The following is a 16,154-nucleotide window of genomic DNA, read 5'->3' as shown; positions in this document are numbered from 1 at the left end:
GAAGAAAAAGCAGTCACTGAAACAAGAGGAAATCCAGTGGATTGTGGGGCACTGAAAGCAAAATAGCAAATAATCAGGAAAGATATGTAATAAAGTATATCATGTCTCACCAAAAGTAGAAAAAGAGGAAAACCAAGAATTGTTCTTTAGGTTTGGGGGAAGGTGAACACTGGTTTGACCTTGCACAACGGGGTGGCTACAGTGAATGACTGATTAGTGGGGCTTGAAAAAAGAAAGGGAGGTAACTGAATATGTGGGAACTCGAGAAAATACACTTATTTTTATATTTTCAAGAATGTTGCTGTGGCAGGAGGCAGAGAAAATGGAAAGGAAGTTAGATATGGACATGGGACAAGGGAAGCTTACATACTAATGGGAATGAGCCAGTAGAGAGGAAAAACTGTATGTGGCAGGGCAAAGAAATTATTAGAGGATTCAGGTCCTTGACTTAGTTAATTGGGCTCTTTTACCAATGGAATATGTCCAAAGTAATAATAATAATCCTAGTAGGGCCCCATAAGGTAGAACCAACAGAAATGGTTGGAAATTTCACACAGCCAGGTTTGGGGTCAAGTAACTTAAAAGATTTTTCCAGTGGTCATGTATGGATGTGAGAGTTGGACTGTGAAGAAAGCTGAGCACTGAAGAATTGATGCTTTTGAACTGTGGTGTTGGAGAAGACTCTTGAGAGTCCCTTTGACTGCAAGGAGATCCAACCAGTCCATTCTGAAGGAGATCAGCCCTGGGATTTCTTTGGAAGAAATGATGCTAAAGCTGAAACTTCAGTACTTTGGCAACCTCATGTGAAGAGTTGACTTGTTGGAAAAGACTCTGATGCTGGGAGGGATTGGGGGCAGGAGGAGAAGGGGATGACAGAGGATGAGATGGCTGGATGGCATCACTGACTCAATGGACGTGAGTCTGAGTGAACTCCAGGAGATGGTGATGGACAGGGAGGCCTGGCGTGCTGCAATTCATGAGGTCGCAAAGAGTCGGACATGGCTGAGTGACTGAACTGAACTGAACTGAACATAAGAGATAAATTTAAAAAGTAATCAGAGAGTAACACAATGGATTTATCCTCCTACCATGAACAATTATGAAAAGTGAAAGTGTTACTCACTCAGTCATGTCCAACTCTTTGCAACCCTGTGAACAGTAGCCCCACAGGCTCCTCTGTCCCTGGGATTTCCCAGGTAGGAATACCGGAGTGGTTAGCCATTCCCTTCTCCAGGGAATCTTCTCAACATAGGGCTCAAACCCAGGTCTCCTCCATTGCAGGCAGATTCTTTACCATCTGAGTCACCAGGAAAGCCCATCAACAATTATAAAAACTAGACAAAAATTTGTAAAGTAATCATTTTTCAGGCAGTGAAACACACAGTAGAGGGCTGTGTGGTCCTTGAAATAAATATGACATATTCCCCAAATGCACCCCAGATTTTTGCTTGGTGCACTTTCCAAACCATGATAGCAGGATGAAGAGCCTAAATAAATGATAGTGACTTTTCAGGTGATGATAAACAAAGATTAACATTTAGAATTATTGAGGTGCTAGATATTTCAGGGCAGAGTACTAGGGAGTGGGGACCAGGTCAAAGAAAGATTTACTAATATCTGTACAGGGTTTCCTTTGAGTCTTTAGCTAGGTACTACGCTTCACATGCTTAGGGTGAGACTTTATGAGATCTAGTAGAGAACAGCTACCAGGAAAATGTGACATGATTAAAGATTCCAAGAGTTATACAGGGCTAAGAAGTGCTGAATTTCTGACTAATCAGAGTAGAGAATACACAGGGAATTCTGTTGAAATCTCAGAGAAGCCACAACTAAAAGAGACCTAATCTAGTCCTGGAATAAGGGTTCTTCTAAACCCTCAAGGCTATTAGTTTTCTTGACAGGATAAACTTCTTCACCAGTAAATTAACTGTCTGCAATCATAACATTTAACACTCTTAAAAGGAAGACAGCAAAATCCAGACTATCAATACATAGCATATCCACAATGCCTTACATATATTTACTGGGTATGGGAAAAAATAGGAAAATATGAGCCATAAATAAAAGCAAAAAGAAAAGAAACAACCTAATGAACATACAGAAGTTGGGAATAGAAGCAGGGTTTTAAAGTAGCTATCATAATCATTTTGAAACATTCAAATGAAAATATGTGTGCCATGAGTGAATACATAGAGTCCCTTGGCCTACAAGATCAAACCATTCAATTCTAAATGAAATCAACCCTACGTATTCATTGGAAAGACGGATGCTGAAGCTGAAGCTCCAATACTGTGGCCACCTGCTGTGAAGAGTTGAAAAGACTCTGATGCTGGGAAAGATTGAAGGCAAAAGGAGAAAGGGGCAGCAGAGGATGAGATGGTTGGATAGCATCACAGACTCAATGGACATGAATTTGAGCAAACTCCAGGAGACATTTAAGGACAGAAAAGCCTAAAGTGCCACAGTCCATAGGGTCACAAAGAGTCAGACATGACTTAGAAACTGAACAACAATCATAAACATTTTGAAAATTTCAAATGAAAAGATGTGTGCAATGAGTCAATACATAGGGAACACAGAAGAGAAGTGTAAAACATTAAAAAAAAAAATGAACCAAAGGAAATTCTAGATCTGAAAAACACAGTATCTCATCCATTTCTGCTCTGCCCCTAGCACACAACAGTTGGGGCAGAGAACTTTCTACCTGAATGACTAATTGCTGCCATGAGTGACAGCCTTTCTTCTTGGATACCTAGATCAGGCAGCTGCTCTCAGAATTTCAAATTTTAGTTTGAATGGTCAAGTAGTTGAATTTCATCACCACTTCAGCTAGATCACATTCCAGATAAGCTAAATAGATCTTTAGGTAAAATAAAGAATCTTCTCACTTATTGTTGCCATTTAGAATAATGAGAGTTCCATATTGCAAACTGCACACTTACTAACTTTGGAGCATAATCTGTCCTTTGATTCGTGAAAAATATGCAAAAATAAGTTGGAGAAACAACACCCACATGAAAACAGCAAACAGTATTAGAGAACACTTATATGCATTTTTATTTCAATCTGTAACATCAGTTGGGGAATGTTTTTCTCTAAGAGGCTTTAAAGTTTTTGGTCTGAGATATAACTTGGGAAAAGTAGAACTAGAACAAGGACCTTGAAGACTCTGAAGTTGCCTTCTTGCAGCCAGGGTGGTTGCAAAGTCTCCAAGTGACAATGTCAAAGAGCAAAGCGAGCTATGATAAGGGAGAGCTCTGTGGCTTTGATAGAGACTTCATGGAAGAAGCAGGAACCATCAACTCTGATGTGTAAGTTGAGTTAGAAAGAAACTGAACAATACAGTAACCCTGGAACTTTTAATAAGTAAACTAAAGTCCACATTTCCGCTTGTTCATCTTCTATATGGCTTAGAAAAGGCAACTGAATTTCTGAGTCACAGTTTCCTCATCTGTACAATAGAAATTATGAGACATACTTCTTGGAGTTGCTGAGAGAATGGAATCAGATAACATCTGTAAATGTCCTTACCACCCAGCTAGTTGCAGGGCTTTCCAGTTCCTCTTCCTTTAATGTATGAGTAGGAAGGAGGACAGAGGTGTTCAGGCTTGTGTTTTGAGACCAGTAAGGGATAAACAGGACTAGCTAAGACACACGTGGTGCCATGATTAGAGTCAGCCCACCTGCTTGTTGCCATGACCAAGTACATGCTTGATGTGGGAAGTGATGGGGAACCTCAGAAGTCCTAGCACTGATTGCCCTTGGAAGTAGGAGATACATATGGTATCAGTCAGTGGGCTGTGGCTCTGCAGATAAGAGAACCCAGCAAAGACCCCATGGCCTGTCAATCTGACTCCCCAAACCCCCTCCCTGCTTCTCTGCCCTCTGTTTCCTTTCATCTCTATCAGAATCTGGAAACCCATTAGCTGTGCTATCTTAACTATATTCCTTAACCTATTTCTACTTATATTTTACTTCAATTTTCTTATTTGTAAAATGGGATAAGGGCTTCCTGGGTAGTGCTAGCAGTAAAGAATCTGCCTGCTAGTGCAGGAGATGCAAGAGACACAGGTTTGATCCCTTGGTTGAGACGATCCTCTGGAATAGGAAATGGCAACCCGCTGCAGTATTTTTGCCTGGAGAATCCCATGGACAAAGGAGCCTGGCAGGCTACAGTCCATGGGGTCACAAATAGTCAGACATGCCTGTGCAAAGCCAACAGGTGGTAACTCCCATTCCTGCTCTTCTCCTGTTTCTCCTTTCCTTCCCCTGATGTGTATGTGACTTTGGTACTGACTGAGGACATGTTACATGGAGGAGGCCAGGTGGTAATCCCAAGCATCACGCAATTAGTTAGAATAGTGGCCTACGGAATACAGTCAAAAAGGTAATAGTGCACTATACTTGTGAAGAAACTGCAGCAGTTGGGGATAAATTGTGTGTGGGAGGTGAGATGATAACTGAGGCTGTAAAGCTGAGGTGTAGGATAAAAAGAAATGAGAGAAATGGAATTTGGGGACTCAGTTCCTGCTTATTCCTCATACCAGAGTCTTTTGGCTTTGGACCATTGTACAGCTTAGCACATTTTTGATAGGTTGGGTCACAGGGAAGATTTATGAAAGCTTAATTTAAAATAAATTAGCTGTTATCACAAGGGAAGTTAGAGGAAAAAACCCTTAGCACTTAGACATGTGCCCCATGGCTTACACTGGCAGTGGATAGATGATGACCCTAATGTCACACTCAGTTGGGTGACCTTGGTATTGGTGAAACCATTTTGAGGGACAGGACTGGAATTAATGGCAAAACACACCCGCCCTTTGGTTCCTGTTATTGGCTCTGCATTACTACAGGGCAAGCTGCCAATATTATGATTTCCTGTCTGTGACTCCAAAGGTCAGTCTTCTTACACTTCTTTATATCTTGTGATGAGTCTGTGTTTCTGCCTGTTAATAATGAGCCACCACATAGTGAAACAAACACATTATCTAAAAAGCCCCTACTTGACCTTCATTTGGCAGAAAAAATAAAACTTGTAAAGGCCACTCTCTTGCTGCTATTTGTTAACCCAATTTTTGATGCCATATTCATGCTCTCATGTTGCTTCATTCATCCATTCATTTTTTTCCAAAACATACTTATTAAGCATCTATTTTATAAGATGTTTAATAAGACATACTCTGAGTGTGCCGAAGAATTGATGCTTTTGAACTATGGTGTTGGAGAAGACTCTTGACTTGACTTCACGGAGATCAAACCAGTCAATCCTTTAGAAAATCAATCCTGAATATTCATTGGAAGGACTGATGCTGAAGCTGAAGCTCCAATACTTTGGCCACCTGATGTGAAGAACTGAATCATTGGAAAAGACCCTGATGCTGGGAAAGATTGAAGACAGGAGAAGAAGGGGATAATGGAGAACTAGATGGTTGGATGGCATCACTGATTCAATGGACCTGAATTTCAGATGGTGAAGGACAGGGTTCCCTGGCGTGCTGCAGTCCTTTGGGTTGCAAAGAGTCAGACACGACTGAGTGATTGAACAGCAACTGAGTGCTGGTTGTACAGCCTGATCAATATGGGGAGACCCAATCCCTGCCTCATAGAGCTTAGTAACAACCTAAATGGGAAAATAATCTGAACAAGAATAGGTATGTGGATATGCATAACTGAATCACTGTGCTGTACACCTGAATCTAACACAGTGTTGTTCAACAACTGTGTGTGTATGCTTAGTCATTCAGTCATGCCCACCTCTTTGCAGCCCCATGGACTGTAGCCTGCCAGGCTTCTCTCTCCATGGGACTGTTCAAGCATGAATACTTGATTGGGTTGCCAGTTCCTTCTCCGAGACAACTATACTACAATGTAATATTAAGCAGTTAAAAAAAGACTTACATTCCAGTGCAGGAGAGAGGCAATGAACATACAGATGATGTCAGACATCTACCTGTGCTATGAAAAGTAAGTCTTGGTAGGAGGGATGAGAGTGTTAAGAGAATGGAGTTTCAGGATGAACAGGGTAAGCCTTTTTTTTTTCATTTTTTAATTTTATATCAGAGTAGGGCCAATTAACAATGTTGTGATAGTTTGAGGTGGACAGCAAAGCAACTCAGTCATGCACATACATGTTTCCATTTTCCCCCAAATTCCCCTCACATCCAGGCTGCCACATAACATTGAGCAGAGTTCCCTGTGCTATATGGTGGACCTTGTTGGTTATCCATTTCAAATATAGCAGTGGATGCATGTAGATTCCAAGCTCCCTAACTAACTCTTACCCCCAAAGAATGGACAGGGTAAGCCTTTCTGAAGAGACTTTTGAAAAGAGACTTGACACAAGGGAGGGTTGAGTCACAGATCTCTCTGTAGGAATCCAGTTACAGGCAGAGAGGCAAACAAGTACCAACACCCTGAGTCAGAAGTGGGTTTTGTGTTTGTAGAGGACAGCCAGAGACCAGTGTGCTCACCATTCAGTAGGAGAGGAGGGAGGAGCCAGGTCATCTATTCTGGGTGTTACAGGAAGCCAGTGGAGTCTAGTTTCCAGTGTCATAAATCTAACCTAGAGTTTTGATCAACTACTATCTTGATTAAATACCATCCAGCAGAGAATGGCAATCTTTATTTGTACAGCACCGCCACCCTCCACTGCCACCACAAGAGTAGCTTCCAGTTTTACCTTCAATAAAAAGAAATTCCCATCCCTGTTGACAGCTAGGGAAACCTATAGCCATTCTTTGGAGATATACAGCTACTTTGTTACTGTTGTTGTTTAGTTGTCAAGTCATGTCCATCTGTTTTGCAACCCCTTGGACGGTAGCCCACTAGGCACCTTTGTTCATGGGATTTTGCAGGCAAGTTTACTGAAGTGGGTTGCCAGTTCCTTCTCCAGGGGATTTTCCTGATCCAAGGGTTGAACCTGTGTCTCCTCTATTGGCAGGCAGATTCTTCACCGCTAAGCCACCTGGGAAACCCATATGGCTATGGGTTGTTGTTATTCAGTCCCTCAGTCATGTCCACCTCTTCGTGACCCCATGGACTGCAGCACACCAGGCTTCCCTGTCCTTCACCATCTCCTGGAGCTTGCTCAAACTCATTTCCATTGAGTCAGTGATGCCATCCAACCATCTCATCCTCTGTTGTCCCCTTCTCCTCCTACCTTCAATCTTTCCCAGCATCAGGGTCTTTTCTAATGAGTTGGCCCTTCCAATCAGGTGGCCAAAGTATTGGAGTTTCAGCTTCAGCATCAGTCCTTCCAATGGATATTCAAGATTGATTTCCTTTATGATTGACTGGTTGGATTTCCTTGCAGTCTAAGGGACACTCAAGAGTCTTTCCAGCACCACAGTTCAAAAACATCAATTCTTTGGCACTCAGCCTTCATTATAGTCCAACTCTCACATCCATACATGACTACTGGAAAAACTGTAACTTTGACTATATGGACCTTTACTGGCAAAGTCATGTCTCTTCTTTTTAATATACTGTGTAAGTTTGTCATAGCTTTTCTTCCAAGGAGCAAACGTCTTTTAATTTCATGGCTGCTGTCACCATCTGCAGTGATTTTGGAGCCCAAGAAAATAAAGTCTGTTACTGTTTCCACTGTTTGCCTATACATAGCTATTTAGAAGCCGTGAATTCCAGACATAAAACACTGGACTGTATCTAACAGTGACAAATACCTGCTCAATTACAAACAAGCTATCCAGCCTTTTAAAACAGAAAAATCATACTTTCCCTTAATAAATAGACCAAAGCCAGTGATCATGTAAACAACCATCATTTTAAGCACCATGGGGAATCCTTTCCAAACTTCAGATACTGTCAGGCTACATGACAGGACAGGGTATTTTAGAAAGTATACATCTAAAATTACTCCTTCTAGGAGGACAGGAGTAATGTGCTTGCAATTATTGTTTCTTTTATTTATGTAAATTAATTGTTATTAGAGTATAGTTGCTTTAAAATGTTCTGTTACTTTCTACTGTAAAGCAAAGCGATCCAGTTATCAGTTCAGTTCAGTCTCTCAGTCGTGTCTGACTCTTTGCGACCCCATGAATCGCCGCACGCCAGGCCTCCCTGTCCATCACCATCTCCTGGAGTTCACTCAGACTCACGTTCATCGAGTCCGTGATGCCATCCAGCCATCTCATCCTCTGTAATCCCCTTCTCCTCCTGCCCCCAATCCCTCCCAGCATCAGAGTCTTTTCCAGTGTGTCAACCTTTCGCATGAGGTGGCCAAAGTACTGGAGCTTCAGCTTTAGCATCATTCCTTCCAAAGAAATCCCAGGGTTAATCTCCTTCAGAATGGACTGATTGGATCTCCTTACAGTCCAAGGGACTCTCAAGAGTCTTCTCCAACACCACAGTTCAAAAGCATCAATTCTTCGGTGCTCAGCCTTCTTCACAGTCCAACTCTCACATCCATACATGACCACAGGAGAAACCATAGCCTTGACTAGACGGACCTTAGTCGGCAAAGTAATGTCTCTGCTTTTGAATATGCTATCTAGGTTGGTCATAACTTTTCTTCCAAGGAGTAAGCGTCTTTTAATTTCATGGCTGCAGTCACTATCTGCAGTGATTTTGGAGCCCCAAAAAATAAAGTCTGACACTGTTTCCACTGTTTCCCCATCTATTTCCCATGAAGTGATGGGACCAGATGCCATGATCTTCGTTTTCTGAATGTTGAGCTTTAAGTCAACTTTTTCACTCTCCTCTTTCACTTTCATCAAGAGGCTTTTTAGCTCCTCTTCACTTTCTGCCATAAGGGTGGTGTCATCTGCATATCTGAGATTATTGATATTTCTCCCGACAATCTTGATTCCAGCTTGTGTTTCTTCCAGCCCAGCATTTCTCATGATATACTCTGCATAGAAGTTAAATAAGCAGGGTGACAATATACAGCCTTGACGTACTCCTTTCCTGATTTGGAACCAGTCTGTTGTTCCATGTTCTAACTGTTGCTTCCTGACCTGCATACAGATTTCTCAAGAGGGAGGTCAGGTGGTCTGGTATTCCCATCTCTTTCAGAATTTTCCACAGTTGATTGTGATCCACACAGTCAAAGGCTTTGGGATAGTCAATAAAGCAGAAATAGATGTTTTTCTGGAACTCTCTTGCTTTTTCCATGATCAAGCGGATGTTGGCAATTTGATCTCTGGTTCCTCTGCCTTTTCTAAAACCAGCTTGAACATCAGGGAGTTCACAGTTCACGTATTGCTGAAGCCTGGCTTGGAGAATTTTGAGCATTCCTTTACTAACATGTGAGATGAGTGCAACTGTGCGGTAGTTTGAGCAATCTTTTGCATTGCCTTTCTTTGGAATTGGAATGAAAACTGACCTTTTCCAGTCCTGTGGCCACTGCTTAGTTTTCCAAATTTGCTGGCATATTGAGTGCAGCACTTTCAAAGCATCATCTTTCAGGATTTGAAACAGCTCAACTGGAATTCCATCACCTCCACTAGCTTTGTTCGTAGTGATGCTTTTTAAGGCCCACTTGACTTCACATTCCAAGATGTCTGGCTCTAGATGTGTGATCACATCATCATGATTATCTGGGTCATGAAGATCTTTTTTGTACGGTTCTTCCATGTATTCTTGCCACCTCTTCTTAATATCTTCTGCTTCTGTTAGGTCCAGACCATTTCTGTCCTTTATCGAGCCCATCTTTGCATGAAATGTTCCCTTGGTATCTCTAATTTTCTTGAAGAGATCTCTAGTCTTTCCCATTCTGTTGTTTTCCTCTATTTCTTTGCACTGATCGCTGAAGAAGGCTTTCTTATCTCTTCTTGCTATTCTTTGGAATTCTGCATTCAGATGCTTGTATCTTCCCTTTTCTCCTTTGCTTTTCGCCTCTCTTCTTTTCACAGCTATTTGTAAGACTTCCCCTACAGCCATTTTGCTTTTTTGCATTTCTTTTCCCCTCCCTTTTGGACTTCCTTCCCATTTAGGTCACCACAGAGCACTGGGTGGAGTTCCCTGTGCTCTACAAAATATTCTCATTACTTATCTATTTTATGCACAATATTAATAGTGTATATAGTTCAATCCCAATCTCACAGTTCCTCCCACCCCTGTGCCTTTTCCCCTTGGTATCCATACATCTGTTCTCTACATCTGTGTCTCTATTTCTCCTTTGCAAATAAGATCATCTATACCATTTTTCAGAGAAGGAAATGGCAACCCACTCCAGTATTCTTGCCTAGAGAATCCTGGTGGGCTCCTGTTCATGGGGTCGCACAGAGTCGGACACAACTGAAGTGCCTTAGCATGCATGTATGCGTTGGAGAAGGACATGGCAACCCACTCCAGTACTCTTGCCTGGAGATTCCTAGGGATAGATAAGCCTGGTGGGTTGCCATCTATGGGGTTGCACAGAGTCAGACACGGCTGAAGCGACTTAGCAGCAGCAGCAGCATACCATTTTTCTAGATTCCACACACATGTATTAATATCCAGTGTTTGTTTTTCTCTTTCTGACTTACTTAACCTAAACATCCATCAACAGAAGAATGGAAAAATAAGATGTAGTACATATACACAAATGAATATTACTCAACCATTTAAAATGGAATAAAATTGGGTCATTTATAAGATGTTGATGGACCTAGAGAGTGCCATACAGAGTGCGCGTGCAATTAAGACTCATAGAAATATATGGCAACAGTGGCCTGCATTGCCTTTTGGAGATGCGACATAATTATTTGCTTAAACCCATCCCTTCTACCTCTTTAATTACCCTCATCCCCACTGGAAAAGTCTCACTATTGGAAAGCCAACTATGTTGGCAGAAATGTTCATCACAAATAAAGCATTACGCAAATAAAAGGAAACCTATGTATGTATGTATGTATGTATGAGTGTATGTATATATGTATATGTACACACACACACACACACACACACACACACATATATATATGTATGGACAGAGGAGCCTGGCGGGCTATACAGTCCATGGGGGGTCACAAAAAATCAGACATGACTGAGGGACTAGGACTTTTCTTTCTTTATGATATATACATATCATATATATATATATGGGCTTCCCTGGTAGCTCAGACGGTAAAGCGTCTGCCTACAATGCAGGAGACCTGGGTTCTATCCCTGGATCGGGAAGATCCGCTGGAGAAGGAAATGGCAACCCACTCCAGTATTCTTGCCGCTAGGGGATCTTCCCGACCCAGGGATCAAACCCAGGTCTCCCGTATTGTAGGCAGATGCTTTACCACCTGAGCTACCACGGAAGCCCATATATATATGATATGTATATATCATAAAGGCAGAAAAGTCGTGGTCCCTCAGTCATGTCTGACTGTTAGTGACCCCCATGGACTGTAGAGCCCACCAGGCTCCTCTGTCCATAAACATTTATTCATATATATATATGGCTTCCCAGATGGCACTAGTGGTAAAGAACCCACCTGCCAGTGCAGGAGACATAAGAGACTGGGTTTGATCTCTGAGTCAGGAAGATCCCCTAGAGGAGAAAATGGCAACCCACTTCCAGTATTCTTTCCTGGAAAATCCCTTGGACAGAGAAGCCTGGCAGGTTACAGTCCATAGTGTCACAAAGGGTCAGGCAAAACTAAACAATTTAGCATGCATAAACACATATATGTATATAAGGAAAACAGCTACTTAGGAGAATTATAGTGTAGAAAATACAGAATCTTCAGTCTTTGTGTCCTAGCACTAGTTTAGGCCAAAAATCACAACAGTCTCAACAGCTCTGTAATTGTTCCACCTCCAGTTTTGTATCTCCTTGGCCAAAATCTTCCTACAGTGCCCTGTGCCTTCTTCCATCAGATGGTGCTTCCAGACCCATCCTACTCAGAGACCTTGTGCATCAAGGGTCTCTCTGATCTGAGTTGTTAACTGAGCCATGGTACTTTGGATAAGATCCATTTTCTAGTCTTTAAAACTGGAATCATAATTTCCATTCATTGCTTTGTCCATTCAGCAAACATTTGCAGAATACGTTCTGTGTTCCTACACTGGACTGTGTGCTGGGGTGCGATGGTCTGCAGGAAAAGGATGGCTCTTGTTTTCCCAAGGATACAGCCAGATGTGGGAGGCAGGAATTTAACCAAGCAACACCAAACTTCCGTGCCTATGACAGGGTAATGCAGGATGATTCTGGGGAGGCACCCAGGCTAAGTGAAATGAGCTGAGATGTAAATAATAATTATTGATAATTTGTTAAAGAAATACAGAAGTCTATGTGAAAGACCCTGAAGAAGAGAATGGCAACCCACTCCAGTATTCTGTCCTGGAGAATCCCATGGACAGAAGAGCCTAGCAGGTTACCATCTATGGGGTCACAAAGAGTTGGACATGACTGAAGCGACTTAGCATGCATGTGAAGAACCAGGGGGACCCAGAGGATAGGTAGAATAGGGTAAACCCTGCAAGAGAAGACTATCAAGAGATGCAGCTGGAGATTGAGGACCCAAGTCATAAGGAGCCTTCAAAATATTCTAAGAGTTTGGATTATGTCCAGAAACAATGTGATGGAGTGATAATGTTAATCATAGAAGTCCCATCACGTGATTAGTGTCTTTGAAGGATTTTTCACCTGACTGTGTGCTGATTGCCTTCAAGTGAGCCAGAAGGTAGCAATATACCAGTTAGGAGTTGTTTCAGAAATCCAGATAAGAGCCAATTTTCACCTTGTGTCAGCTTAAATTCCTACTGAAAGCAGTGTTAGTCACAGGTTTGGCTGTAGATCCTTTATTCAACATGTAATTCCTGAAACCCAGAGTGAAAGAATAAAGGGAAATGAGATCAAGAAAGGAGGGGAAAAATCCATAAAAGTTGCTTTAATGAGCTAGTTGCTGCTGTGGTCAACTGGGGCTCATTCCTTCTGGAACCTTCCAAGGCATCACACAGAACACATCACAGACAGGTGATCTCTAGACCCACAGCATTATCTGAAACTCTTTCAGTCAGTTTAGTTCAGTTGCTCAGTCACATCTGACTCTTTGTGACCCCATGGACTGCAGCATGCCAGGCTTCCCTGTCTATCACCAACTCCCAGAACTTGCTCAAACCCGTGTCCATTGAGTCGGTGATGCCATCCAACCATCTCATCCTCTGTCATCCCCATCTCCTCCTGCCTTCAACCTTTCCCAGCATCAAGGTCTTTTCTAATGAGTCAGCTCTTTGCATCAGGTGGCCGAAGTATTGGAGCTTCAGCTTCAGCATCAGTCCTTCCAGTGAATATTCAGGGATGATTTCCTTAAGAATCTACTGGTTTGCTTTCCTTGCAGTCCAAGGGACTCTCAAGAGTCTTCTCCAACACCACAGGTCAAAAACATCAATTCATTGAGAACTCTTCGTTAGCATGAGAACTCATTAGAAAAGGCAGAATCTTGGATCCTGCCTCAGACCTACTGAGTCAAAACTTCTAGGGACATGGCTCAGCAACTTGGATTTTAATCAATACTTTGGGTGATTCTGATGCCTTCTGGTGTGAGAAGCACAGGTTAGAGTACAGCTCACGGTTGTCCCATAAGTTTGGAGGATGGAAAAACAGGACATTTATCCTGACGCCCATATGTCATTGGTGGGTGATCGTCTCCCACTTTTCTGGGTTGCACCCATGAAAGTGAGTGAGTGTTACATTAGAGGAGGCCCTGAGACAGCAGAGACTCCTTTCTTGGTGTGTTTCCATGGCAAAATGCATAGAGCTGTCCAGCCTGGGGTACTGAAACCAGATGGATGGAGACACTTCACCGCACATCCTGTCTATCCATCATGACTAGGCCATGGCAGTGAAGAGGAAGAGAATCTGAGGATAGGTGACACATTTGCAGAGAAGGTCATTAGTACCTGATGTTGTTGCTGTTCTTTCACTTGGTCGTGTCTGACTGTTTGTGACATGAACTGCAGTACGCCAGTCTTCTCTGCCCTGTACCTGATTCCAGGAGGTTAAAGAGAGCGTACGAAAGAATTCTCAATTTTTGAGCCATTTCCATCTGTAATTGCCTTATACTTACAAGATGTCAGTGGCTATTTTCCATGTAAACCTCTTTGATAAGTTTTTAAATAACATTTCTTTGGGTTAGAACCAAATTGAGGGGGGCAGGGGTCATGGATCAGTGATAATTAAACATTCTTCCAGAGGAATTCCTCGGTCCATTTGATGAGGGATTCAGTGCTCTTAGCAAAATTTCAACCAAATAGACATAGAATGTGGATGATCATTTTTTTGCCTACCACCCTGGACAGAATGATTCTGACATGATGTCTTAAACTTTGCAGTCTACCCTTGTGATTGTTAGGTTAATTTTGCTAAAAATAAATTTGCTTTATAAAATCTCCAGCCTTTTGTTTTTCTAGAAAATTTTCTCACCATGAGACAGACATCCCTTATCACCTTATTTTAAATATATTTAGATTGTATTGAGTACAATTGTCTCAGAATACCATCTAGTGAAGTAAAATTGCTCACTATGAAAAGACCTGTTGGCTGTGCAAATATTTAATTTGCAGATTGGAAACTGTTAATGATATATTAAAGCTGGACATACCTGTGTATACTAAATTAACCAACACTCCTACAACACTTTATATCTTCCAGGCACTAAGAATTATTATAATCTTAACTCCTATTATCCTTGTACCAATTCTATAAAATGAATCCCCAGTTTACAGATGAGGAAGCAAAAGCTAAGAAACGTTTGATGACTTACACAAGATGACCCACCTAGAAGCAGCAAAGTTGGAGAGTGAACCCAGGTGTTTAGCCTTTGGCTCTGTGCTCTTAGCTGTCACCCTCTGCTGTTTCTCTGAGAAACAGCAATGAGTTCCATCTCTAGCTGCTTCCTGTCTTGATGTCAGTTCCACCTTCTTGGCTGTTTTATGGGTAAAGTAATGTTCACTATGGCTCATGCCATTGCAGTGTACTTCTAAAATCCTAACCAACATCGACTCTAACCTTCTCCCTGGGCTTCCCAGGTACCACTAGTGGTAAAGAATCTGCCTGCCAATGCAGGAGACACAAGAGAAGTGGGTTCAATCCATGGGTCAGGAAGATCCCCTGGAGTAGGAAATGGCAACACACTCCAGTATTCTTGACAGAGAAATCCCATGGACAGAGGAGCCTGGCAGGCTACAGTCCACGGGACCACAGAGAGTAGGACGTGACTGGAGGGACGAGGCACAAGCACAACCTTCTCCTCAGTCCATTTCTCGTGGTGGGTGGAATTCCTATATAACACATAAGCCCTCATTTCTGTCTCTAAATGAAGAACTCTGGAAATTGCAAAGCAGAGATTAACCTTATGAGGAATTGTGGAAAGAAGAGGAAGAATACCCACATTTGTTAAGTATCTAATCAATGGTTGACATGATCCATGTCCTTTCATATAACCTTGTGACTGCCACATTAAAAATCCATCCTACGATTACCCACTAATCTGCTGAAAAAGATTTCTGGATTCTAATACCTTTAGATGCTACCTCTCCTAGGAAAAATCTGTTTCTTCTCTTTAAAAGAAGACTGGAGTAATCTAAAATCACAGTAACTTAACTCAAAACATTTGCTTTCTCTTGGCAGGTATGTTTTAAGCAGAGTACATGTGTATATTTTGCATAGGGATGGTGTTTTTTTTTTTCAGCATCTCACAAAACTCATCAAATAAGCAGTTACTTAATCTATATATTTTTTAAAATAGGTACTCTATAAAGTCATCTTGGCACCTCGATTCAACTGGCTTCCATAATCCTCATTTGGCACAGAAGGCATATTGGTGTCAGGAATAATGGCCCATGTGTTTTCATCAGACTTTCAGAAAAAGTTCAATACCATGTTGTGTTCTTTATTGCCTTTAGGAAGAGCCTATTAATTCTCCCTTCATCTTCTGTTAGAGGCAGAATAGATACTCGATACTTTAAACCTTTCACACCCAAGAGTGGATCCCTGAAGATTTGCCATAACACAAATCAAAAACAAAATGTCACATTCGCTTGGTTTAGTCAAACTGCCACACTCCAGAATCCAGTGTCCCCCAGTGCAAGTCAACTTCCATCTGCATCAGGTCACTGATATAATAAGACAAATCACCTGCCCTGGGATTACGTCCTCAGATGGTTCCTAATTGCAAACCCTGTGCTTTACTTCCCCACGTATGTAAAGCGTTCTTTGT

The 16,154-nt window shown here is 41.9% G+C and overlaps 1 protein-coding gene across 1 annotated transcript in view; it reads left to right on the top strand.

Annotated features, from left to right (window-relative positions):
- The window catches only part of DSCAM (DS cell adhesion molecule), a 684,538-nt gene that overhangs the window by 407,912 nt on the left and 260,472 nt on the right, over positions 1-16,154 (top strand). The gene's annotated exons all lie outside the window — the stretch shown is intronic.

The sequence above is a fragment of the Capricornis sumatraensis genome, chromosome 1 (assembly GCF_032405125.1).
Source record: "Capricornis sumatraensis isolate serow.1 chromosome 1, serow.2, whole genome shotgun sequence".
In the NCBI taxonomy this organism is placed as follows: Eukaryota; Metazoa; Chordata; class Mammalia; order Artiodactyla; family Bovidae; genus Capricornis; species Capricornis sumatraensis.
Note: the sequence above shows the minus strand (reverse complement) of the source record. Positions and strands in the feature narration are given on the sequence as shown.